Source organism: Denticeps clupeoides, chromosome 18 (genome assembly GCF_900700375.1).
Source record: "Denticeps clupeoides chromosome 18, fDenClu1.1, whole genome shotgun sequence".
Classification (NCBI taxonomy): Eukaryota; Metazoa; Chordata; class Actinopteri; order Clupeiformes; family Denticipitidae; genus Denticeps; species Denticeps clupeoides.
The window spans coordinates 6,859,365-6,886,073 of record NC_041724.1 but is presented as its reverse complement, the minus strand read 5'-3'; the positions used below and the strand labels follow the sequence as shown (position 1 = coordinate 6,886,073).

General features: G+C 43.2%; 1 long non-coding RNA gene across 1 annotated transcript in view; it reads left to right on the top strand.

The window, feature by feature from the left end:
- Positions 1 to 1,328: 1,328 nt before the first annotated feature.
- LOC114768452 (uncharacterized) overlaps positions 1,329 to 26,709 on the top strand; it is a 38,307-nt gene continuing 12,926 nt past the window's right edge. Inside the window, exons 1-2 of the long non-coding RNA XR_003743059.1 lie at positions 1,329 to 1,905; positions 5,999 to 6,062. This is a non-coding gene — a long non-coding RNA (uncharacterized LOC114768452). The remainder of the gene's footprint in view (positions 1,906 to 5,998; positions 6,063 to 26,709) is intronic.

Genomic DNA, 26,709 nt, shown 5'->3' with positions numbered 1-26,709 from the left:
AAATCTTATCCGACCTAAGATCACAAGTCACGTGACGTGCTTTTACAAGCTAGGCGCTCAATTCAGTCTAAATTCTGGCAGACAGAGTGCCCCTTTCAGGACCCGGGACAGTTCCTTTGTGCTGTAAGACTGGGGCAGCTTTTGCCACAAGATGAGCATGTTTCGAATTCCACTGAGATTTTTCCGTTCCAACACATCCTACGTTTCCAGCCATTGATGTTCCAGTGTTATCCGATGGTAACTGAGACCCCTGCTGCGGGCTAGTGGTATCATCCACTCAGTCTTTGTCTCAAGTTATGTTTCTGTGCAGCTCATCCATAGTAATGCTTTATTCTAAACCAAAACCTCACTTTGTCTCACACTTGCCTGTTTCATCGCATTGCTTCTAACCAGAAAACTCAGTTGAAACATGAAATCTGCGACACTGATGAACCTACAACTGAGTATCTAAAATCGTGCCTGTTGATTCTGTGTATATATGTGAGGAAGTGGCGCTCAACACTACTGAATGCGACTGTGTGTTTACCAGCACGCCCACATGGCAGCAAACAGTTATGCATCTGCACCACTAGAGTGTCAGGTCCTCGGACCCCAGTGGGCTCGGTCACCAACTGTAATGCGTCCTCGATCAGCCATCGGCAGAGCTTCACACTCAGACCAAAAGTGGGACGGGGTCCAGCGCACACGAGGCTCCTCCCGCAAATGTATGTGATGGCTCATTTTCATATCGTTTTCTCACGTACGCGCATATGTGTGCTGGGTGATAATGGGACCGCTGGCGGTCCTGTTTATGTCGGCACTTATAAGACGCCACGGCTGCCAACCCATTTGCATTGTCCTCGCTCGGGTGGGGCGGGCAGATCCGCAGCTTCTATTTCCGTCCTCGTCTTCAATCTACCCTGACACTTTGCACGCTTCACCAGCGGAGTTGCCCCTGGAATGCAGGGGTTTCCTCACAGGGACGTTCAGGGGTTTACACAGGAGATGCAGACACACCCACCACTGAAGGTAAAGGTCCCACCCATCCTTTTTTTTTGTCTTCTGCGTATTTGTCACATTGTTATTTGTGTCCCCAAGGTACCTAAAAGGCATGGGGGGGGGGGATCATTATCTCCGCCACGCCAGTGAATACCAGTGCAGAAATTCTCCGAATCTGGAGCGGAGAGACAGAGGGAGAGAGGGAAAGGGGAGGCAGGGAGGGATGGAGAGAGAGTGGGAGGAACTACACGAGGGAGGGGTAAGGACCGGAGTGCGGATGTGAGACACGGGGAGAGAGAGAGAGAGAGAGAGAGAGATAGCGGCTCAGTCCACTGACTTACTGTATCTGATGTGTGACTCCCTGAGCTGAAGCAGGGAGGAAGATTCATTCTAAGGAGCACTGGGCAAAAGAAAGAGGGGAAAAAAAAATAAAAAATTCCCAGGGAGGAGGAGGAGGATACTTGCACGATGCGCGCAGGATGTGATTGCCTCGCACGCCCCAAAGTTTTTGGCCGTGGGAGAGCGCTCCGACCACGGACGGCGTGCGGCGCGCGCGGCTGGATTCTTCGAGGTGGGAAGGCGCCGTCTCTGAGCAGCCAGTAGCGGAGAGGGCCGCCTCACTTCCTCGCTGCCGGCGCGGGGGGAAGGACCTCACCGCATCCTCTCCTCTCAACCGGCTGGAATACGGAGACATCAAGGGGATACGTTTCCAGGAGAGCGGGGGTCGTTAACAGCATCTCGCGGCGGTGAAGGACGTTCTAACCTTGCTCAGAGTAAAAGAGGAGGGAGGGAGAGTTGGATGAAAAGAAAAAGAAGAATAATACTAAAAGATCGAGGCTCTCTTTCCTCCTGCAAAGCTCCGGCATCAGTGATTGGGCAGAACGGTCCAAATCGCACAGACTATAGGATAAGAAATGGCATTTCAAGGTAAGGATGGGATGTCCTGCCCTGTGTCGGTTGGTTGTGATGGAGTTGGGCAGGGCTCATGCACCACCTCAGATCAGAGGTGTTTTTTTTTTTGTTTTTTTTTTTTTAATCTTCGTCCTCAGATGAAAAGTTTTTCATTTGACGCTCTCCACATTGCGGAGACGGGGATCTTATGTATTTATTTCTCATGCGTTTGAATAGTTATCTTCCGATTAGTGTACGATTCGGCAAGGTGTGGAGAATGAGTTAGACAGAAGGTTTTTTTTTTTCTGTGTGCATGTCTGTGCCTGTGTGTGTGTGTGTGTGTGTGTGTGTTACAGCAAGCTGTAACTAGAAAGAGTTAACCCCACAGCAGCCATTTCTCTCCGTGCTGAAGAAGACCCGCCGCTCTCATATGAATAGACAGTCGACTGATTGTTCTCATTTCGAGCACCGGTGCCGTACACAGTCGCCATAATTACTTTTGCCTCCAGTTCCCCACCCGCCTTCCCCGCTGCACCCCACTTCCGTAGCTCTGCAGCTGCTGGCAGCAGTCGCAGCAGAGATGAAGAGGGTTTTTTTTTTTACATTTTTTATTTTTAATCAGAACACTTTTCAGGGGCTGCTGCGTGATTGGCGAGGGAGTCCGCAGCCTCGGCTCAATAGTGGACAAGTACTCCCTTTTGTACGGCAGGGCTGAAATATTTATGAGCGCATGCACATCCTGTCTCTGCTGAAATATTGAAATTAATTGAATAATAAATAAGGGCCTCTGTCAAAAGGATCGGCCCTGCCGTTCACACCACATGCCGATGGTGCCGACCACCAGGTGACTTTGCCTGCAGATAGGAACATAATGAAAGTCCTCATCCAGCAAGACGGAGGCAGCCTGATAAACGGTCCTACGTAACGGTCATGACCGTTTTATCCTTTCGTCTGGTTTGTCAGCGCATGGTTCTCGGCATGGCATTTTAAACGGGGTCTGTGCGTGGGGCGGTTAGCCCCTCTCTGGCCAGATCCACGGCCTCTGGAATAAACAGGTTCTGTCTGCGGGGGGGGGGGTGGCTGTGTGTTCTGGGCTTTTGATGTTTTATTGAGTGTTTGCCGTAGCTGGGCTGATGAATCATCTCAGGCGCTGGCTACAAATAGTGAATAGAGGAGACCAAGGTCAGATATTCCTCCACTAGACATTGTGTGAAGTGGGTCTCCGGATTCACCGGGGAACTTGGCACTGAGGTTGTTGACCGTTATTTCATTATTTTTTATTAAAACGGACAAATCGTCGTTGGTTTTTCCAGTCCTGGGTACACTGCCGCCACCATACGATTCAAGCAAGTGACTTGTATGTATTTTTGTCCCGAATTCACAACAATAATTTGCAGTCGGAGCATCAGCCGCCTACTCCTCGGCATCATACATAATTTACTGAAACCCACTTTGATCTACATCAAAGAGCTGTAATTTAACAAAAAAATAAACGTTTCAGAGATATGCGCTGAGACAATGCGTGTAAGTACCTTTTCTGAGATAAAAAAAAAAAAAACAGCCTTTAATTGATTAAATGGAAGAAGGGGGTTCGTCATCCCCTGCCTTCGTCTATTATGATGCTCCCTTTATGAAACGTTTTACTTTATTTGTTGGGCATATGACATTCCTTGGGGGGTGCAGTTATGAATTCGCATACCTGTGACACAAGCTATGTGCTCCGCAGTCACAGCAGCATGCTGTAGCTCAGGCTACAGAACTGGCCAGGAGCATCTGCAATTTAAATGAGCAGATGTGGACAGGAAAAGGGAGATTAAAATGCTCAGTACACAGGAGCCGGCTGCTCAGGACGTAACCGGAAAGAGGCAGGTGTGTTTGCATGTACAACAATACGGAGAGACAAAAGGCAGCGATTCCCTGGGGGAAGAACCTGACCTGAGGCCAGTTGCTAGGTGTGCATTTCACCTTTAGTTTTTTTTTTTTTTTTTCTGTCCCATCTGTTTAATCTGTGAGGAGAAATCAGTATTAGCTCTAAATGCATGTGATTTTAACCGTGTAATTGCGCACTCCACTGACATTATGAAAATAGTAATTGTGCACCTCTCACCTCACAGAACATGTAGCAGCCCAGCAATGTAAATTATAAAATATGTCACCACCTGCATAAGAATGTGTGAAAGATGGCGTGTTCAGGGTACGCAGAGGCTTGTCAACTCTTAAAACACAGTAATAAAAGGAACAACTCGTACTGAGCCTGGCGTTTAGAGCCTGATGGGTTATACTTACCAGACGCAGAATGTCCAGAAGTAACACATGTTTACGCTGTTTTATTACGTGATCCATAACACAACTGATCTTGGCATTTTTGGCTCAGTCACACGTGTATGATTCATATGCAGTTTCTCAATGGGGAAGAATATGTATGAATCATGTAATAAAATATTGTTGCACAAGTTCCATGCAGTGCAACAGAGTACCTTTACAAATTCACAGACTACGATTAAGTAATCTTTATGTTTTCTTTATGCTGCTTGACGTGAACAAGACTACATTAAATTCTTAAAAATCCCATATAGCACATTACAGCATCTGCCTCTGTACTGTAATTAAACAGTTACCATAACTGTTACTTGAGGCTTACACTGGGCGCCGGCTTGTAACTGTTTATGCTGCGCAGTGAACATGTACCCAGCAGAAAGCCTTCTGCCTGACTCCTCTCAAAGCAAAAACTGCAATGAATTAACGTCACACCCAACGTCACTCCTTCCCTTGAGTGTATTAGCTCGTTCAATTGCCTCTCCTCGCTAGTAACCCAAATAAACATCCTTGCCCATAAGCCTGAGCTAGAATTATAGTGAGCAGTTAAGTGTCTGTCCGCCACCAGTTGTCTGTGAGGTCGCAATGACAGCACGGAACAGCATACGTTTGTGCCATTCTCTAGATGTGTCACGGCACAGGAAATGCTCGCATTCTCGATGCAAGCTGTAGTAAAATTAGACCAACTCTGCTTATGTATATAAGAGAGTCTGTGTCAAGGCGTAGCTCAGAACAGGTTGTGGGGTCTGTGATTCTGCCTTTATGGAGAAAGTTGCATAGATTCCATATACAGGTGCGTTCTGCTAACATTACTGCCTGTTATATTCACCTCTTTTTATTACTGAGATATAAAATACAACATTTAGGTGGACAGGGCTCATGAACTCAGTATTCCAGTAGGGTGACTGTCCTACATGACCCAGTAGCTCCTCCTGGAGTGTGACAAGGCTGGTGGCCCAATGTTCACAACGGATCTACCTGGCTCGCTGGCCAGACCCATTGACCTACTTTGATCTCCTTTGTCCTCACGTTGTGATTTATTTTCTTCTCTCTCCCATCATTGGTGTGCACAATGTAGAAGAGGTCACTACAGCTTTTCACTGTCTTACAGCAATAGATGGCGCAATGCAAATGATTTCCTTCTAGAAATCAGTAAGAATAAAAATGTTACTGTCCAATAAATTATGCAGTTTAATTTCAGCCATTTAAAAGGGACATTCTTCTCAGAGGCTTCATTATAGTTATAAAACTTTTTTTTTTTTTTTTTTTTAGTGGTGCCTGATGAATGGGAGACATAATCAAGAAAGCGTATCCAGATGAATGTGGCTCTCAGTTGTACTGCAGCATATTTACCTGTAGTGCACACAATATCATTTGAGACGTGTGTCAACGTTAGACAGGGGTCATCAGTTACTTGCTTTTCAGATACAGGGATATTAATAACACCACCACCCTTACACTATCACTTCTGCTTCCGAGGTGTCATCCATGATGTCCAGAAGGCTTCTCGGCAGACTGTAATTGTTACTTGTGTTTTTCCCCTAGCGAGTATTCGAGGATCCTAGAAGTCTCTGACAGCAAATAGGCAGAGAGCCAAGATCTTTTTTATTGATCAGGGAAACAAAAACATCACGGTTCAATTTTTGATAAGACATTTTTCTTTTAGAATGCGAGCAGAATAAAAAAAAAATCCTGAAAATAAAAAAAAATACCAATAGTTTTATGTAAATTTGCCCAGCTCTGTCATTACACAGAATATAGCATTTTCTCAGATGGGCGTGTTAACCTATTCTCTTCTTCTTCCTTGGCCTAGGTTGGTGACCGTGGCTGCTCAGTTGAGGACGTTATATACTATGGAAGTACTTCCATCGTACACGGTAAACCTTTAGTTCCTCTCTGTGTTTATTTTGGTGTCCCCAGCAATCGTTGTGTCATTCCTGATACCACAGTTGATTCATTTGCATCCTCTTGTTTTCTGCTGGTACTTTAGCTTGTGGTCACTTGCAAACATCCAGCTTAATGTAGAGACAATTCCCTTCATACCATTGAAGTGCACTTTACATTGCAATATAACGTATTACTTTTCAGCCTCTTACAACACTATTGACAAGTGAAAGACTATTTTTAGCGTATTGATCATATTTGACATTTTAAACACTGGACACAGTGCATGAGAATATGTACCTTATTTGAAATTTTACTATGTCGGTGTGTTCTTTCTCACCTTACATGCATTGATTTTTGCCATGAAACAATAACCTTCAGAACACTTATGGTCACGTTCATTGTTCCTAGAAGATTTTTCTTATTTTGCCTTGCTACAGGGGCAGGCCTTTGATTTATACTTTTTCCATGTCTGATTTGATTAGCATATAATGAGTGAATGGCTACTGATATTTTGTTCACTGGTTGGCAAGTACAATTTACCTGTTGTTCAATAAATACCCTGGCAGCCTTTATGCTGACTTTGTGTTGAACCAAACTGCATATATAGCTAGGAGCAGGTAACACAGGTCCTGCTGCATCAATCAATATGACTTTAATGATTTTGATGAAAAGAAATCCAGATGTCCTCCATCAGGGTCAAAATATATTGTTGGCTACCATTGCCTACAGAATCGGATTGGTGGTGCATGCAGAAGTGTGGAAACCCTAAAGAGGAATAAAGAAGCATGATGTACCTGATCTATTGCATATCACTCCCTCTCTCTTGCTTTGTTTTTCGCTTTATATTGATGGTACTGCTTGTGTGACACAGACTTTGATAAATTGCAGCATGCTGATACAACATTTCCATTTCCACGTTTCCTCACATGAGGCTAACGTCAAGGGAAATGTGTGAAACTCATTGGCGTGTCTGCTGTGGATAAGTGCAAAGTTAGACGTGCACTTGAACTCACCAGAGTCTGGCACCGTGGCTGCAGAGTCTTGATAAATCTCCCCCTACACGTACTATCACCACACAGTCAAACTCACTGGCAGGATGTCGATGTTGAAATCAACCTTTCCTCAAGTGGAACAGAAATGCATCACACGGCTGAAAAGATATATATCATTTATTTATTTTCGTTCCTGAAGAAAAGCTAGTCATCTCTGTTCACTTAAGTGAACTTAAAAAGTAAGTGCTCTTAAAAAGAACACATGTGAAGGGATTTATAAACTTAAGACTTTGCTAAAATATCGAACACTTTCTCCTGCATTCAGATACTAATAAAGTGCCAATAAAATACTTTTCTGTTCCTTTTCAAAAGGAAAAAAGTAATGTCCAGAAGGTCAGATGATAATAGCTTATAATAAGAAGCACCAGGAATTAGCTACATAATACCATTGGGCAATTTGATATCTCTATAAATTTACACTCATATTCTCGGTTTTATAAATCTTTTTTAACTATGAAACAATAAGACCCATGAAGGACAAAAGTCAAATTAATAAAGCATTTATCAAATGCACGGCACTTGTTTTAAACAATTAATGTTCATGCAATTACTCAATACGAACAGTACTGAACAAATTACATGGTGAAATTACATTTTCTTTTGTTTTTTTCATTGAAATGAGTGGTTATTTGATTTAAGATGAGTACACACAGTCAGTGTTTAATATTAAAAATGTCCTTACATTTCCATGTGCTCCAAGGTTCTCGGGTCGACGTGTTGGGGGAAACTACATGTTTTTTTCCCCGCAGGTCTTAGCAGTTACTATATGAAAGGAAAGATCTGGCCAGAGCTTCAGAATATATTTATAGCAAGTCCATTAAGGAAAGGGAAAAAAATCAATGCACTCTCTTCTCCCACAACATTCTTTCCTTCTCTCTTTTCTCGTTATCTTTTGTCTCTCTCTCACACGTTGACCTTTGTCTGAATATCTCCATGTTCCGCTGACGGCATTGTCAGGACCAGGAAACAATTACTCTGCGATCACATTGTTACAGCACATCAGGGTGAAGCCTTGTTGGTGCTGCCCACTTACGGACTGTTGCCCAGCTTCCCTCTATCCAGAAAAATCTCATTTGGACCCTGGCCCCATCTGCCATCTTGCGTTTCCTGTTTATTGAATCCCCGAGGTCCGTATTTAACAGACGGACGATGCGGCGCACATTCGTTCGGGGCTTAAGCAGTTAGCGCTCGGCGTTGTAGCGTTTCTGTCGGGGGCCGGGCCAGTAAGTGGTTGTGTTTGTTTTACGCGCTCATATGTCACACATCTGCAGCGTGCAGACGGCCAGCTGGAAGGCAGAGCTGGGTGAGCCGTAGCCCGACGGAGAGATGGTTGCCTGGCCCTCTTCGCGTTTGTGAAATAATTAAAAATCATGATTACGCCCCACCACATCTGCGGCCTTTAACAAACCAATTTCGGAGAAGCCTCTCTGGCTCTGAAGGAATTTAGGAATTTGTATTGTTGCCTGTAAAGTTTTCAGAAAACCTGCTCATGGGCAGCCATGACGGTGCGGGATTCGGCAACCTTCTGATCACATGTATCCAACAACAGGCTATCCGGCTCAGATCAGGTCGAAAAAGCCAGTTCGGCCTGCAAATCCTGGACGTTCTGTGTCTTCTGTATGTGGAGCGCCACCCACTCAGGAGGTCTGCAGGCTGATATAGCACCTGGCCCTTCTGGCAGGGCTATAAAGGGATTTTCGAGAGCACGATTCGCTGAGGGGGACAGGAACCACTAGTGACGGTGATATAATCTCCTGAATTTCTCTTTCCTGTGCATGAGAATCTCACACGTAAAAAGAAAAAACATCTTATTATGTAAAGGCGTTGGCGTCTGGTGTGGGTGTGGGTCAGAGCCGGTCCTGTCGGGGGGAAAAGTGTGCTGGGCCAGCAGAAGGACAATAGATCAGAGACGATGTGTGCTGACAGTGACCCTCATACCCGTGCCACTTCTGGAGTGTGACCTCTCTGAACGATGGGCCTGCTCCTGCCAACACGAGCACAGTCAACTTCGTATTATCTCGCTGACCCGAGTGCATATGTGTGTGTGAGTGTGTGAACGTGCTGTATTGCAAGCCAGCAGTTGTCATGTCTCCTTGAGAACCAAATGGAGAAGACATTGTTCCAAGTGTTTTAAGAGCGAGGCGGGTGAACGTGAACCTCTGCTTTTCTTTCTGCCCATGGAAAGATTCTCTCTGGTCATGTAAGCAGGTGTGGTTTCTTTATTATCAAGTCCCAAATAGCAGCCATTCCTTGTCGAAAAATTTCCCTTTTCAAGGTGAAGAAGATGAAGATGGAGAAAAGAACGCTTCGAATTGTGCAATAAAGGGTGAACGTGAGATCTTTAATTTTTCTTCATAGTAGACAGGGTGATACTGCCATATTCAGAGCATGCGCGGCGGGTGTTTTTATTGTACCTGATTCACCCGGTCACTAGAGAAGTTACATGCAAATCGTCTTTTAATTCTTTTACATCTTTCAGTGATTCATTCAAAGGCCGGAATTCTGTGTAAAGGAAACAGACTATTAAGAAAAAGATTAACAAATAGATTTAGAGGCAATTTCCCCAAATTCAATTAGATTAGCAGGAAATGGGTGCAGGACACCAAGTATCTGATGAAAAAACTTCCAATCCCCACTTTTTTGATGACGCTATTGTGCTTCTGTTATCTACACATAATAATATGCTCACCGTGGCTTTTTTTTTTTTTACGCAAATGGTATACACTAGCTTTGCTTAAATGGATTTTAGCTTAAATTTATCGAGTGAATGTAATTCACTGTGTGTGGAGCAGCCTGAATCCCGTATCGCCTAAAAACCCCAAGCTGAGTTTTCGGCTTGCCTGTTGATTTAATTAAATATGAAAAAGCTATGGCCCCAATTACCCGCTCCCAGACGAGCACCTTGGGGGCAGGGTGTGTGCGTTCTTTTGTCTTTTCGTATCTGATACCAGTGGCTCATCCATTTTGTGTTCGTGCCCCCTTCAGCCGCTCCACGGTCCCCTGCGTTCCTCCTTCCCTTTCATTTCAGCGCTCAGCTCCTTATTGACCGATGTGCAGAAATGCTGTGTCTGTTCTCTGAAGGTGTGGGACCCGTCCATACCACTTCAGCTATTTGTTTTCCTTTAAGGCTGCAATGGCTGGCAGAATCTGGGCCACTTTTGACACGTCTTGCTTAGCAGCGCGGTATAGGGAATCGAACAAGCAAATTGGGTGATATATTCCCATGAAGGTCTCACAAAATAGATATGACCATAGATGTGTACAGAACAATGTTAATGTGCAAATTTGACTCATTTAAATTCTAGTTAATCATTATACAGTTATGTAACAACCACGTGGCAGATATAAGAACATTTTAGTATTTTCCACACCTAAAAATAACCTCGATCCCGCTGCAGTTTACTTTAACCGGGATGCCACTCCCAAGGGTCTTCACCATCCTTCCAAAATTCATCCGGACACAATCTTCCCTCCTCGGGTCAAATTACTTCCGTCAATGGCCCTCTTGGGTATCTCGCATCAGGCGGCCTTTCCCGTTGGCTTCCTTGTTCCATACTTTGTCAGAATTAGACAACAGTCATGGAATTCTGGTGATGTTTAAGCACGGGAATTAAATACTGCATCGTTGTTCCAATAAAAGCGGCTGGATTTGAATCCATGTTGCTTCATGTAATTAACATATTTACGTTCATGCTAATGTAGAAGAAGATGGAGGAGGAATGAGGGAAGAAAGATGAAACCTTTCATGAGACCTCACAGGCTTACAGTAGGACCGCATTTTAATCTGCTTTTAATATCACTGTTGCAGAAGGGAAATGTTTTATGGGTGCATCTTTGGAAAAAGGTGTGGTTCTGGTTTTGGCCACCTGGTTTGATCCACGGCGCAGCTTTGATGTCAGAGGCTGTTACCTCCATGTGATTAACGCTGCTGTGATCGGAGGGGGTGCATTAGCTTATTGGATTGGATGCACACGAGATGCTAATGCCCCGATTGTCTCCGATGCTGGGAACAAAGCCACTGCATCTAAACGATGACCTTTACCTCTGGGCGTACAAGCTGAGCTGCCATTGTCAACATGTGTAATTCCTACCCTTGCATGCCAACGCATTGTGAATTATAAATCAGCGAGTGAGCATTACTGTGAAATCCACAGACCCATGGGCATTGCTGCTGATGAAAGAACGGGGAGGGGGTGCAGCCGCTTCCAGGGGGCGATTTTCGGTCCGTCAGTCGGTCCACTGCTGTCACGCTGGCCGTCGTCCAGACGGGCATCGGAGGGGAAGCATCTTATCGAATTCAACAGAAGGCCAGCAGTCGTGTTCCAGTGAGCGTGATGAGAACGTATGTGGAATGGCGATGCAGGTTGGGAGGACGCTAGATGAAACTGCTGTGTTATTTGTTCTGAAATTCATAGTGGATTCCTGTCTGATGAACTTTATCGGTGTATTTAAATTGTCAGTTTAACCAATCAGCACTTAGGACTAGATCAATATGGCCAACAGTAAAATATGTTTGTTCTGTTGCACAGTTCACTGAAGAACCTCATTTTCCCTGGATGCATCTTGGAGTTAAGGACTTTGATCAGCCCTTCATGGTCCATAACCTCACAGTATATATCGGGCTCTAAAAGACTACAGCGCTCAGAACCTTCTTGAACGCTGCCCTTGGTGCTCCAGCGACACACAGAAAATGGAAACACACTCTTATAACGCCGTTCTCTGAGAGCCGAGAGGCGACCTGCAATGTAAGGTGACCATCACTTCAGCCAAGCCTGGTTAAGCACCATCTTATAAAACCCCGAAGTCACAGAGTGACCAGGAGAGAGGCTGATTAGAGGAGGGACAGATAGAGGGGTAGTGACAGGGGACGGCAGTTGGGTGGCTCGGTTATTCACCAAGAGTCTAGGGTGGCGAGGGCTGTGTGAATAAAAAGAGGATGGTTCGTTCTTCAGAGGGTTTAGTGACAAAGCTACAGCTTTGAGGACAGTGGGATTCCTTGTTTTAACAGCACAGATACAAACCATTCAAAGTCAAACGTTCATGTCGGTTGTCAGTAAACTCACCACTATTCCCCACAAAGGGCAGGAGTCAGCAGGACCCTGAAAGGACCCACAAAGAAACTGACAGCAAAACGTGAGAGAAAAGTGAAAAAAGACCAAACAAGAGTCTAATGATGATGGAGCACCAGGCTCCAAATATAAGAAACACTTCAGGAGCTCTGCTCCTTCAGCTGCAGGCGGCGAACCACAAGGAAGTGATCTTATTACATGTTTCAGACCAAATAGAAAGCCTTTCCTGAAAATATGTCAGAAAAAGTAACATCCTCTTGCATTTGCAGTCTACACATAACTAGGGCTGCATGATTAAAGGTTAAAAGTCATACTGTGATTACTGAGATCGATATTGTGATATGCGATTTTGATATGATAAATGGCACTTGCTTGTCTAGCAATAACAAGTGGGAGATTTTATGTGCTAATACAGTTGTTCACTGTCGTCCGACTCCATAGCCATTCCCACCTAGGCTGTCGTTGTGATGTCTGCCTTTAAGAGATCAGCGCCGTTGGACGGGACGGGTGTGGCTTTGAATGGCAATCAAAAATGGAGTAAGAACTGAGGTGTGGCATTTGGATAAAACCCTATTAAAATAATTAAACCCCCTCCAATAATAAACACACTGTGTGTATTTGGCTCACCAGCTGCAAAGTATATAAGTTGTATATATGGGGTTTTCTGTACTGCAGTCTTCGGCTCTGGAGCAGCAAGTCTCCCCTGCTTTAGAGCTGCAAGAGTTCGGCCCGAGCCCGAGAGTATCGCACCCGACCTGTACAGCTTTTAAAAAGTCCGGCTTTCTATGCACGTGCTACAAGTGATCGACTAAGAGCGAAAGGAAATGTGCTTGAAAATGGGTGGGTTTAATACCTTAAAACGCATTACCTAATGACTGTGGCCAAGATTTGTTCATCATGTTAGCATTTCATTAAAAGAAATCACATTTTAATAACACTAATTTACAACATTACCAATCGGCAAAACATTACTAATCGGCAAAACAAATTTACAAGCAGCAAATCATATGTAAAGCATAGGTACTATAGACCAGAAGTTCATGTATGCAGACACAAGTTCAACCAAATCTGGCCAAGATTTAAAGCTCGACTCTGCATTTCCCGACTCCAGTCCGGCACATGGAAATAAGAATTAACAAACTGAAGTGAGACTAACCAGCCAGTGTCAGTTTATTCAGTTGGTAAACTTTGAGAAACTAAAATGTAAGATTTTGTTGCTTCATAATATATTTATTTATATAATGTACTCATAATATAAATTGCATAATTTTGCATTCATGTAATAACAAGCACTTACATCTAATTGCGATTAGATTTATTGTGCAGCCTTACACATAACACGCAATACCAAATGGTGCCATATATTTTGCAATTGTTCTGTTAGTCAGAGTGTACAAATTGATATATGATTTATGACTCATGATACAGCATTTTTTTGTTTGGTTTAATTTTACTGTGTTGTAAACAATCTGATAAATTGTACAGTGTATATACAGTTTATTCAACTCTCTTTAAACTAAATTACACTCTATTTAATTCATTCAAGGCTGTTGTCCCCTCCCACATGTCAGCTCCCCACCACACATGTCTGAAGAGAGTCATCCAACTTTTGGCTGGAAGCTGCAGAGTGCACATTTGCCAGTGATGCTACTGCTGAACATTCACCATCTGGGGCTGAGGCAGTCGATGAAGACATCCCCGCATATCTAATGAGAGTGTGTTCTGCATTTTTAGTGAGGTTTGGTTGAGTACAGTGGCATCTCACATTCTCCACTCCTCGACATGGCTTATCAACCACATCCCCCCCTTTAACGAACCACCCTATACACTTTGCAGCATGCTCGTGCATTTTGCTGTGCGCTAAGTGCCCTTGTGGCTTCGGGAAAGCAAGCGCTTAGCATTATCTCAGCAATTACCGCTCACAGCGAGATGAAAGGATGCTGGCCAATTGCTTCCTCCATCACTCACTGTCTCTGTCTGACAGAACGCACCCATGCCACGTCTGGCCAGGGGTCTTTCCAGAGTCACTCCAGACTTTTTTACATTCATTTCTATGACTTTCCACTTTGAGGGAAGCGCCTCTGAAAGCTTTGGAACTTTAAGGGAAGGTGCATGAATAATGTATTCCCATGGCGTTTCCGCCCACGGATCAATGGCGTCTCAAAACCATCTACAAAGGCCCACTGGCTCAAGGCCATGTTTGATGACTTCCTCTGTTGAGCACCCGCTTTTGTGCCGTCCCGCAGAGACTCTGCTCAATCCAACTGTTTGTAAGCTATTGTTGAAAGAACAAGTTGCACATATTCATCGGTTGGTGGAGGAAGCAACTATATGAAGAAACATGAGAATCAGACAAGAGAGTCCAAAGAGAAAAAATACTAAACAGCTCTCTCTGGTTATCATAAGAAATGAGACTTTTATGTGAATAATGTGAGATTTCAGTCATGGCTTAATGTCCATCATCTGTTCCACAGAGCCCACGGGCTGACATGTTTGATGCTCTTTCTCTGTGGAGAGAAACACGCAGTTCTTTCGGTTTCTTTGGACTTCGAACCTGTGAAATCAAAATTGTAGTAGAGGGTACGCCGTTTGGCAGAGAAGAACTGCATGTGAAGAACTGTGGAGTCCTTCTCCCTTGTTCTCCCCTTCGTCGTTGCTTCTTCTGTTCCAAACCCAGATGGTCAGGGCAGGCGCCCAAGACACTCTCAGGAAGAGAAATGCAGATTTTTTTCCTTCGGACTGCCAGGCAAATTCTGGCACAGCGAGACAGAGATTCTGATTGGCACCGTCCCACACCACCGCTGCGCTACGACTGATGGGCGTGGGCTGAAGGGCGAGAGGCAAATGCTAAATTTAGATCAAAGGTCTTAAGTTACTTGAGGTACAAAGCGCAATGAGAGATCAGCTACTATTCAAATAGAAAAAAAATGTTTTTCTGACATTATAATACCTTTTTTCAAGTAAAATATATCACATGCAAATGCGACTTCTTTTAAAAAACTGATTAAAATATACTAATTTAGGCAATCAGGATTAATTCAATTCAGAACAATAATTTTCATTCACTCAATATTGAAAAGCGTCAGTCAGTGAACAGGTGTGTCGCACTGACTTTAGCAATGCAAATCTTTTCCAGTCCAAACACAACTGAATGTGCATGCTCTTTAAGCTTTAAGCCACTGTATGGGCACGTGCTTAAAGATTTCAGCTTTAAGCTGCTTTACATGCATGCGCTTTAAGCACAGGGTATATATTAATGTGCTGCTCGGCCTTTAATGGTAAATACCGCAGATCGCTGCCGATAATTCACATTCTGCAGGCACTACTACAGGTTACTTTATGAAACCTTGCGATGATTAAACGTGAAGGCCAAGCTGAGCTATAAGATGTTAATTTGGCTTTAATGTTATTAATTCACACCATGGGTTAGATCTATGTGTGACAACTAGGCCAAGGGCTTACCTATTTCCCTGTGTTAACAAAGTGCATGTGACAAGCTGTGTCATCTGAAATATATATGTTCTTGCATACATTTCACTGTCAACAATGGAACAAAGTTGTGTGGCTTTGCAGCCTGGGTTAGAAAAATGGTTAAAATGGCCTACGTTTTAATAAATGAGTGGCTGAGGGCGCACACAGTGTCTCTCTTCACTCAACGCTTCGGGCTGCAGTACCGGAACCCGGAGCACTGATGCAGGTACACTGAAATAGGCAAGACGTCAAATGCGGGGAATCGAGGGCGTGTGGCCTGCAATCGGAGCTCTGGGAACTGTTCTCAGGTCTTCACGGGATCCAGCGTGACAGTTTACTGTTAAAGGTCTGGATACAGCTCTGAAATACAGCAGCTAAATTTTTTACGTGGCAGAATCCTGTCCTATGAAACAATCAAGTAGAAAGAAGGCACCACGGAAGAGTGGATTGGATAATAGTATAAAAAATCACAGGGTTGCCGGTTCAAGCCTCAGGTTGGGCTTACAGCTGCTGTGCCCTTGAGCGAGACGCTTAACCTAAATTGCTTCAGTAGATACCTGCTGGTCAGTGTGAAGGAGTCTCTGCTACGTGCAGATTGTAATGCATAACCTCATTGTTTCAATTATACAAAGCAAGTATAACCAGACCTGCCCGCAGGGCTTTCCTTATCCTACTTGAGTAGTCCAGTCTAGTTGTGCCAAATACATAAAATTGCATAAAAAGGCAGCATAATACCATGCCATCCTGCACATCCTGCAGCCAAGTAGTCCAGTGCTGTGGTTCTGAACAAGTGTACTGAAAATTGGCACAAGCCACTGATCATATAAGGAAACAAAATGAGTGGCAATTATTAGACATCATGTTATTTTTCTTCTAAATATCATTATTAATGATTAGGGAAACTTTTGATTTTCATCAGTGCTTTTAAAACCCCTGTGATTCAGAATACAGCCTGATTTCATTTGTGGATTCTTTTTTTTGTGAAAATATTGATAATGCATAATATTGGTTATCCAAAATGTTTAATAACGGATGGTCGAGGTCACAAAGTGTAATGAGTCCTGACAAAATTGTCACTGAAACCATGCAGAGATGGGCAGCCGTCCTCACACTTTTATCGTCTATAAAGCCTTTAGAAGGACAAGAGGTGAGAAATCTGTGTTTTCAGGTGTTAGCACCCTGTCTGGGCATCAGGGGCCCATGACCTTGAGTGCAAAGCAGCAGTGTGGATATTAAATTAGAAGTGGGTCACTTCTTGTGCCTGAGCGAGACGACGAAGATAATATGTTGGCCGGAGGAGGTGAGGCACTCCTGGTGAGCTTCAGCAGAGCAGACGCTCTGCTACATGTTTTTTTTTTTTTTGTATTGTAACTATTGGTCTCTGTCTTCATTAAAGGCTGTAAATGTTAAACTCCCCCACCCCCTCTCCTCCATCTGAGTGTGTGATGAAGCGTGTTATGTTTTTGAGATGCAAATTTGCCGTGGTTCAATAGTGGGATTCACTATCGATTTGTGTGAGTGGACTCTCATTGCCTTCCTACACTTATTGCCAAAGGGTGCAGTCCGCAGCTAATGTTCTTTGAATACTGGGGAGAAATAAAAATGAAGTGATCAGTAATGCTATAAAAAAAAGAATGGATTTGTGTACATTAGTAACATTTCTAACAATGATTCAAGAACAAATGTCAATAACTGCATTAATCGTAATTAATGTCTACGTTACAAGTAGTATTGGTAGTTAAGTGAAGTGATTGTCACATGTGATACACAGCAGCACAGCACAAAGTGCACACAGTGAAATTTGTCCTCTGCATTTAACCCATCACCCTGAGTGAGCAGTGGGCAGCCATGACAGGCCGCTTCCTGGTGAGTCCTTCAGTTTAAACCCTGTTTAAACCACAATTTATTAAAGTTTTAGTTATTGGTCTACACCCAAACTTCTTTATATATATATTTGTGGGTATATGGCATTTTATGGTACGATTGATTATCATTTTTTACATGGCCACATGTAAATTAAAAATATTATGCACAGCAGCTACACATCGCTACCTGCTTAAAAGCAAGGGTAACCTTGCTTCACAGATACAGCGGCTGCTGAAAGTGGTTGTTCTCCGGCACTTTATCGGCAGCTAAGGCAAACGCATAAGACGACAGCCGGGGCGTCGTCCACAATCCCATTGCTTATCTCTCCCCCTCTCCCTCTCTCTACAGATAAGGGTCCCATTTACCTCCTCTCTTTCTCAAGGGTATTTATCCTATGCATGAAACTTTGGCAGAACAAAGGCCTGTGTAAGAAGAGACCGGAAAAGCATTTTATATCGCTCTCACCCGCACTGCCCTGCTGCGCTTTTAATATTCACACAGTACCAGGAAGCGCTGGTGAGCTGGGTGAGCAGTCTGCTTCTGTCTAGTTTTACGGGGGTAGCGGAGGACAGCATGTAGATTCTTTATAGGCTGGGTTGCAAAGCCAGGGCTCCTGCTGGGAGTGGTGAGGGCTATGTGTATCTCTGGTCTGCATCTGGCTATTGTTCCCAGACCTTTCCCGACAAAAAACGGCACATAAACCAGCCCACACAGAGCCCGCACGTTGTCAAGCAGGTTCGGAAAGCCTGGGTTTTAAAGGTTTAAAAAGAGTGTGGAATAAAGAGTTTTTTCAAGAAGTTCCTCATGCATGCACTCATAAATAAGCATTGTAGGGTCTGTAACAGACATGCTCCTCTAGCTCTGGGGTCTCTTTAAAGCATGCAGCAGCTCCAGTGTCGGCGCCAACACATGGGCACCCCGTCTGTCACCGAATGAAAAATAGAGACGCGGCTCAAAGACAACAGAGCTGGCTTCACGCGGTCTTTTGACAGCGCGGGTCACTTTGTGGACTGTGGCGACGCAGAGTGGGCAGCTGCTCAGCCCGGCCCTGCAGCCAACTGTTTGGAACAGGTTTTTGCCCAGACCGTTGGCCATTCAACAAATCTGGTCAGCACATGGAGTCATTACCACGAGAATTATGAAGCCTGCCAGCCTGGAGGTTTCCCCCCCATCTAAAGCACAACAGCGGTGGCAATCTAATGCCAATCCCGCTGATCTCAAAATACAGTAATCATAGTAATCATTCTCTATTTATTGTAATCCAGCCTTAAATTATTTTCTAGGCCAAACAGAAGAGATTCTCCTCATGAAGGTTTAAAAAAAAAAATTGTAAATCATCATGCACCCCCAGTCTCATGCATTATATTGTCATTCCATACAGAGAGTGTGCAGTGGTTCCGAATAATCCAGAGTGGATTTCTCAAAAGGACACGACTTCTCACCTCCTGGAAATGCTGTTTTAGTGGCACCTGGTAGAGCATGCAGTGGGCAGACATTCCACTGTGGACAATGCATTGCCTCTTTTTGCCCTCCACTAAGCAGCTTTTAATTCAACAGATATATCTTGTGTCAGAGTTCGTTGTATGTCCTTTTAGTTTTTCCATTGGTGGTTAAGGAAGCGGCCCCGTAATCAGAAGGTTGCCGGTTCGAATCCTGAGCCACCAAGGTGCCACTGAGGTGCCACTGAGCAAAGCACCGTCCCCACACACTGCTCCCCGGGCGCTTGTCATGGCTGCCCACTGCTCACTCAGGGTGATGGTTTAAATGCAGAGGACAAATTTCACTGTGTGCACCGTGTGCTGTGCTGCTGTGTATCACATGTGACAATCACTTCACTTTATTTGAATGACCCCGCTAATCTTCTTCATTCGTGGTTCTTTGATTTGTTCCACCTTCAGCCCATCCAGGGAAAAGTTCAGGTCGTCAGGCATTTCTGAAAGGGTCTTCAGACAAAATCTATTCACATAAAGTGTCGCTGTTTACTTGGAACAATGCAAGTGGCTTTATGAGCCTAGATTACACAATAGGAAACGGTATGCACAGTGATTAGTACCAGTAGAGTGCTTATTGGCATTGTCATTATGCTGCATTTTCAAGATTGTCTTTGCATGCAAAACAAATACAGCCGAAATGAGCTTCATATTTAACATATCAGCTTCCCAACTCGCCTCTAAATGGCAACGCCTTTGAGGCTTTAAATACCAAACTGTTATGTGCTATTACTGAATGTTTTTTTTTTGCTTTCATCAGTACGTTTAAATTCCATTTATCCATCCAATATTTTCAGGTTCGGTGCCCTTGAAACAACAAGGGTTCAACAGAGACGCAATAATAGTAGCAGCATTTGTATAGGTCAGCTGACAGGTAGCTAGTCATTTGACCAATATGCTGCAGCCAGCCCCAAATATTTACAGCGTACGTGGTAGCCGTGAAAATAACTCCGCTGTTAGAGGATTACTGTTTCACAACATTATCCCTTTGCATTGTTGTGCTCAGTACCTTTATTCATCCAACGCACTTAACTGATGCAATACTGAATGCAAAATAGGGATATTTACGTTTAGCATGCCTAATGCAAACCCACAAACCAACTGCAAGCTATAATTCACTGAATATGACTGCCTCTTAAGTGCCTCTGCTCACATTGCACTGATGCTGACTGCAGGAATCCAAAAACATTTTTTTCCATTGTTGCCTGAGGCATTTGGAAATCACAATAATATTTTGTGCCTTTCAATTTGCTTTCTTGACAAAAGTACTCTTGTTGAAATTAGGGAATAAACTGCTTGGTGAAAGTGGGCATGTTCAGAAGAAGACCAAACAACATCAGATGTGCAGCAGGGCAACAGCAAGGAACATTTACATTTTACATTTACAGCATTTATCAGACGCCCTTATCCTGAGTGACTTAAAAATCAGTAGTTACAGGGACAGTCCCCCCCCTGCAGACACTCCAGGTTAAGTGTCTTGCTCAGGGACACAATGGTAGTAAGTGGGGTTTGAACCTGGTTCTTCTGGTTCATAGGCGAGTGTGTTACCCACCAGGCTTCTACCACCTACAGTATAGTCATGTGTCTATAGTAATTTGTTATATTTATAACAATATATGTTAAACTCTATGTCTACAACTATAGTTATAGTCATGTGTATAGTTCGGATGAACAAATGTCTACATGCAATTGCAGAATACTGTATGTTTCATTGCCGGACCACAGGTGTCCAGGGTAACACACCTCATGGGGACCTAGTTGTCTGTGATTTTCACCCAGGGGGCTGAACACATGTCCTTTTGACAATTCTAACCTTTATGGTAGAGTGGTTTAAAATGGGCAGGTACCAATGTATGTGCCAGCAAGGATCTACAATCTATGCCACTTAAATTAAAATTTCCTTTATATGCTGATGTACTCAAGTATTAGAAAAAATTATATATACATTATATAATGTATAATACGTCAATTAGAAGTCTGAGTATTCACAACACCAGTTAGCACTATGCAGAATGCAGTATAACACACACACACACACACACACAAATATATATAGTATGTAGGGACATTTTAATGAATGAGGTAAAGTTTAATAGGCACCTGAGTCACAAAAATGATTTGCTGTATAGAAAGCAGCATTATCCTTTTGCATACTGTGAATGTAATTTGTGTTCGCCGTCGGTGGAGAGCTAATTCTATTGTCAAGTGTCATTCACATTGTTAAAGCTCATTCAAGTCTCCTGGAGGGACAGTGAGTTTTATAGCAGATCTAAAAAAGCAAAAAAAAATATCATTTGATCACATGCATTGTGTCCTCCCACGGAGACTGCACCTCGATGCATTCATGACATATTTCTGCATCCATCAAATGGTAATTTGTTGTGAAGTGAGCAAGTGACTAAGATTTCATACACATCTCTGAATGTCACCGCCACCGTAATTATCTCATCAGTGACAAATAACAAGTGCTAATTCTTTCACACACTTGTACTTTTAGCAATTTGCAAGTTGAGGAGTATGTTGCCTGGGATTACGGGCGAGGTGATTCATCTTGTGCATCACCGGGGCTCGTAGGGAGGAGCTGGCCTACATTTGCTTTCAGTTGTACGCAACCCGCAATTCTCCTCGTGCCTGTCTTTTCAGGCTGAGCCTTCCATGAAAATGTAAACACATCACATTTCATAATATACTAACTGTCAGTGCACATGCTATGTCCACATAGGCAGCATAATGGCCATTAAAGGGAACTTAAACAGAAGACCTTACTTTGATATCTTGTTTCGTTACTTTGCCCGTGGCCTCACTGTATTTACTGTTATGACCTCTAATTGCAGTTACGCTTCATAGGTCTGGAACAATTATGAAGAATCATAAGGCTGAAAGGCACATACTGATTTCCTATTGGTGTTGTCAGGAGAAAAAAAAGGGGCAAGGATAATGTACAGTGCACATCATTTTCACAGCTGGTTATATCTCACGTATAAAACAGTAAAACCGATATGCAAAGAACACTGGCACCTGAAGAACCATTTCACAGCTGAAAATGAAAATGCTTCATGCTTATTTAGTTACACAGCATATTTTAATTGTGCTTTTAATTGGCTGCCTGCCACATTGCGCAGTTTCAAGATGTTTTGTTTCTATGGCTTATTTTAATTTGCCATTTCAGTTTTCCATTGTGTTTTTTTTTATTTGTCAGGCAGTATTTTTACATGTTTAAGTTTACAGTTTAAGAAGTTTATTGTCAAATGTACAGCAGACGCGTGTGCATGTTAGAACCATGATTATTCACCTTTTTAATGAGCATTACACGGTCTCTAACATGCAACCATATTTTATGCCACTCCTCTGCACCTCATTGTACCAGTAATTTCTTTCAATGCTCTGTGAAAGCACAGCAAATTGGGTGGAGGCAGACCGTTCACCTTCAATTAGTAGCTCGAATAGGGTGAGTGTGATGCAATAAAAAGGCAATGGAACAAGTGCGTCTGCATCTTTGCTATTTTTGCACTGGGTGCTAGTTCAATTACTGAAATCGAATGTGTCTATTATATTGATGTATGTATCATATTGGTTATGAATGTCATGACTTCATACCCATTGTGCATTTCATGCATGTTTTCTTGTTGTCCCTCCCAGAATATACTGGATAAAACTGGATAAAAAAAATCTTGAGCTGAAAAAAAATAAATAAAATTTTATCATTATCATCATTACCATATTGATAATGCACCCATGAAAGTATGAGGTTAAAACGTAGCTTTTACAATTTGAGGCCTTAATAGCAATGACACCCACTGGTTTATTTATTTAAATGGTACCAAAGCCCATGCTACCAGCAGAAATGACAGCGAGAAATTGGCACCTGCAAATGGGACAGTCCCCAAGTGAGAAGGACGTGAACTTGAATCCGAAAGGGTGAAGTTTCTGAACAACACCCTGAACCCCAAACTTATCCAGCGGTCTGCCGATGGATGAGTCACAAGCCTGACCCACTGTTTGCCATTTGAAAATTGATTTTTAATTGGCTTCTTTGTTAAATAAATAAGTCAGAAGAACAAATAAGGCTAATGCATGTGAAACGCCAAACACTGTGCATCTCAGAGGCCGCAGTCTGTCTACCATAAGACATATTCTTACATTAAATCGCTGTCATGCTCCCTCCTGAGGATTTCCCTGTTAAAATTGCAATAAGCCTGAGAAGATTAGTGTTCTCTCAAAGGGCCACTGCACCTGAGTGGCTTGTGGCTAATCTCAGCACAATATTCCCTTAATTAAGATCATTAAATGCTAATTGGTGAGGTTGGCAATCACATTTTCTTCCATGTGTGAAAAAAAATTATCTGGGAAATACTGACCTCAGGTCTAGCTTGCACACTTTGTTGTAGCATTCTTTATTCTACTTGCATCTCCCTGCACATGTTCTGCTCTGCTTATGCTCCTGTGACCATAATTCAAATATTTTATTCTGAGGTCTTACACATTGCCATTAATTGGCCTGAATCTTTAAAATGTTTAGTATTAGAGTGCAAATATGGCCATTTGGGGTTTTAGCCAAAGGGTTCTGAAGTCTTGCAGATCACAGAGATCGGATGCTTCGCTCAGACAAGACAAGGTCATAAGGCAATGCTGCTGCCGAACAATTTTCATGCATGCATCAGATATTCAGTATCAGCTCCGAGCTATTTCAGACACCCTTACCGGACATAATCAATACCCTTATGTCATGCCTAGTGGTTGACCATTATGGGTCAGTCTATGAAAATGTATCAAGCAGAAAAATATTATAATTATTTAAACAAATATACACGGGCAAAATAAATGTAGTAACAATTCCAATATAAAGCAAATAACAGGAAAAAAATCTGTCTGCACAGTTTAATTATTTGTTTATGGTTTATATTTGTTTCCCTAAGTACTGCATGAGAACAAAAATGTCCTTTAGGAATTTCCTTATTGGTACAAAGAAGTGTAATCTCTCAGCCTGCCTATGCATTTTTGTTTGCATTTGTGCTGAAAATAGTAACAAGTTAGCAGGCTGAAGTCCCATGAGCTAAACCCTTACAGCACATGGAAAAAACAAGGAAATTCTGCAAAATTTATTTCCAGATGTGCAGAACTGGAATGAAAGCGTTACAGTTTGCAAACAAAGAGCAAAACATCTTAAAACTGTTAAGTCATAAATTATTAAGATGACTCTGGGGAGCCGAAGACATGCCCTCACTCACCCATCCTCTCATCTATTTTCTCTTCCCTTTAAGCAAAACCGCAGTCCAGATAGGGAGTGAACTTGTCTCATTGTCAGCATTACAGTTGGCTTAAGAGGAGGAATAATGCAGGAAATTCCTATTTATGCTGTTTTAAACCCATGCTTGTCACTATTTTAGCAGATTGTTGGGGCAGTGGTGGCCTAGCGGTTAAGGAAGCAGTAATCGCAAGGTTTCCTGTTTGAATCCCGAGCCACCAAGATGCCACTGAGGTGCCACACAGCAAAGCACCGTCCCCACACACTGCTCCCCAGGAGCCTGTCATGGCTGCCCACTGCTCACCGAGGGTGATGGATGAAAATCAGAGGACACATTTCGTTGTGTCACCGTGTGCTGTGCTGCAGTGTACCACAATGACAATTACTTCACTTTTAGATTGCATTTGAAAATTGCATTTGGACTGCGTCAATTAGATGTGACCAACACTAACGGTGCATCATACTTTAACTTAAATAAGTTTATTTTGTACTTATGTATGTTGAGCTTTACTATTCACTGACTAAGTGACAAGCATATTTGTTATACGCAAGTTGAACTAAATATATTTTTCGGTGTGAACCAGAACTTTTCAAATCCCATGCTTGTTCATTCATATACATGTACATAGGCTTTACTGAGAAATTGGCTTTGAACAGCAAGAGTCTGTTTCAATTCCATTTTTCTGAGCTGGACCCTGCCTACATAACTCATATGTCAATACAGGAGCCAAGAAGCTGAAGGGGGTCCGGCACAATGTCTTCTAGATGGACCTTGAGGGAGGAGCAAAAGATGTTTTGGTTTTAAAAATGGCCCTTAGATTCCCATGAGGGTGAGCGACGAGGAGAAGTGTTCAAGGGCTCATCTTTACTGCTGCGGGAACACGGACCATAATTGTTTTTGTCTTTTATTCCTGTTTGAACTCTGTTTTCCTGTCCTCATCCTCCCATTACTGGCCCAATTTCTTACTGTGGCTGATGTACTCACAAGATTCTCCCGTTACTCAGGGCCACAGTTCAATGGCTCTGGCATCGACCGTCCCATCAATCATACATGCAGTTTTTATTACTTGTACGCTGCTGTGGTTCCAGTTGAACTTCATGTGGAATGGATGCTTGGAAGAATTCTGCGCGCACCTCCATTAGTCTTTTAAGTAATGGCCTCAGAAAAACAGACTTATACACCTAAATAGCTTCTTCCCAAGACTTATTTATTACACCCCTCGGCAGGGGGACACGAGGCAGCACTGTATCTGCGTACGGACGGCAAACAAGCCGCTTTTTAATACCCACTGTTTTAAGGATACTAAGTAATCTGTTTCTTTTAATTAGCAGGCCTTACGCTGATAAAGCAGGAAACCACTATGTTCTCATGGATGTAAACAGTGCAGTTTATACCACCCAGGAAATGAAGGATGGAGCTGATTTTTCAACCCTGCAAAGCTACATTTTATAAACGTTCCTAGCTGGAGCTTTGAAGATAAAACATTAGTGTCATTTCTTCCTCCACATGAATCCTCTGTAAAATAATGAACCAGCCCAAGCTGTTTGTTGTTCAAAATGTTGGGCACTGCCATGATAAATGAAATCCTTTATTGGATTCTAGTTTATTTAGCTATTCCTGTATCTAGGTTGGAATATTACAACCTGATCATTCATAACATTATGCGAAGTGACAATTGATCCCAATACAATGGCATGTAGAAAGACTGTGGAATGCGGCAGATCCTACAAAATGTGTTCTGAGGAAGGAAAACTGGTGAACATGTCATGGGCGGCCAAAGCTCACTGTTGGGGACCGAAGCTCAAATTGCAAGTGTCAGATAGCAGGGAACCAGCGTTTGTTACTGCTATAGAGTTGTGTATTGACAGAGTTTGTCACGTCCATGCGGGCATGACGCGGCGGGTGAACGGAGAGGAGGACGTGGAGTGACGAGGAATGAAGGACGCTATCACCTGACATCACGGAACAGGGGTTTTAATGGTGAATCACAGGACAGGGGAGACATCCGAGACGTAGACACTGGTGAACACGGAACATAACGTTAAAGACCTGACAGCGGACAGAAACGAACAGGGCAGCTTTAAACATTTGACACAGGTGAAAACGATTAGGGAACATTACACAGGACAACAATGAAACTCCCCATTTCGGACCGGATCCTGACAGAATCCCCCCTTTTATGGCACGACACCTGGCGGGCCAAACGGAGCTGTCCATGAAGGAGGGGGGAAAAGTCCATACACAGTCTGAATGGTTCGAATGGATAGGAGGAATCGAACGGAATCGATTCGCAAACCAGAAAGGATGAGATGAACAGAGAGGAATGATGACTGAATGAATGAATGAATGGTCCAGTATTCCAGATGGACGAGCGGCGGATGTCCAGCGCAGTCGGCTTCGGGCCAGTTTGGTCAAGGTGACAAATGCTTACTTAAGAATGCAA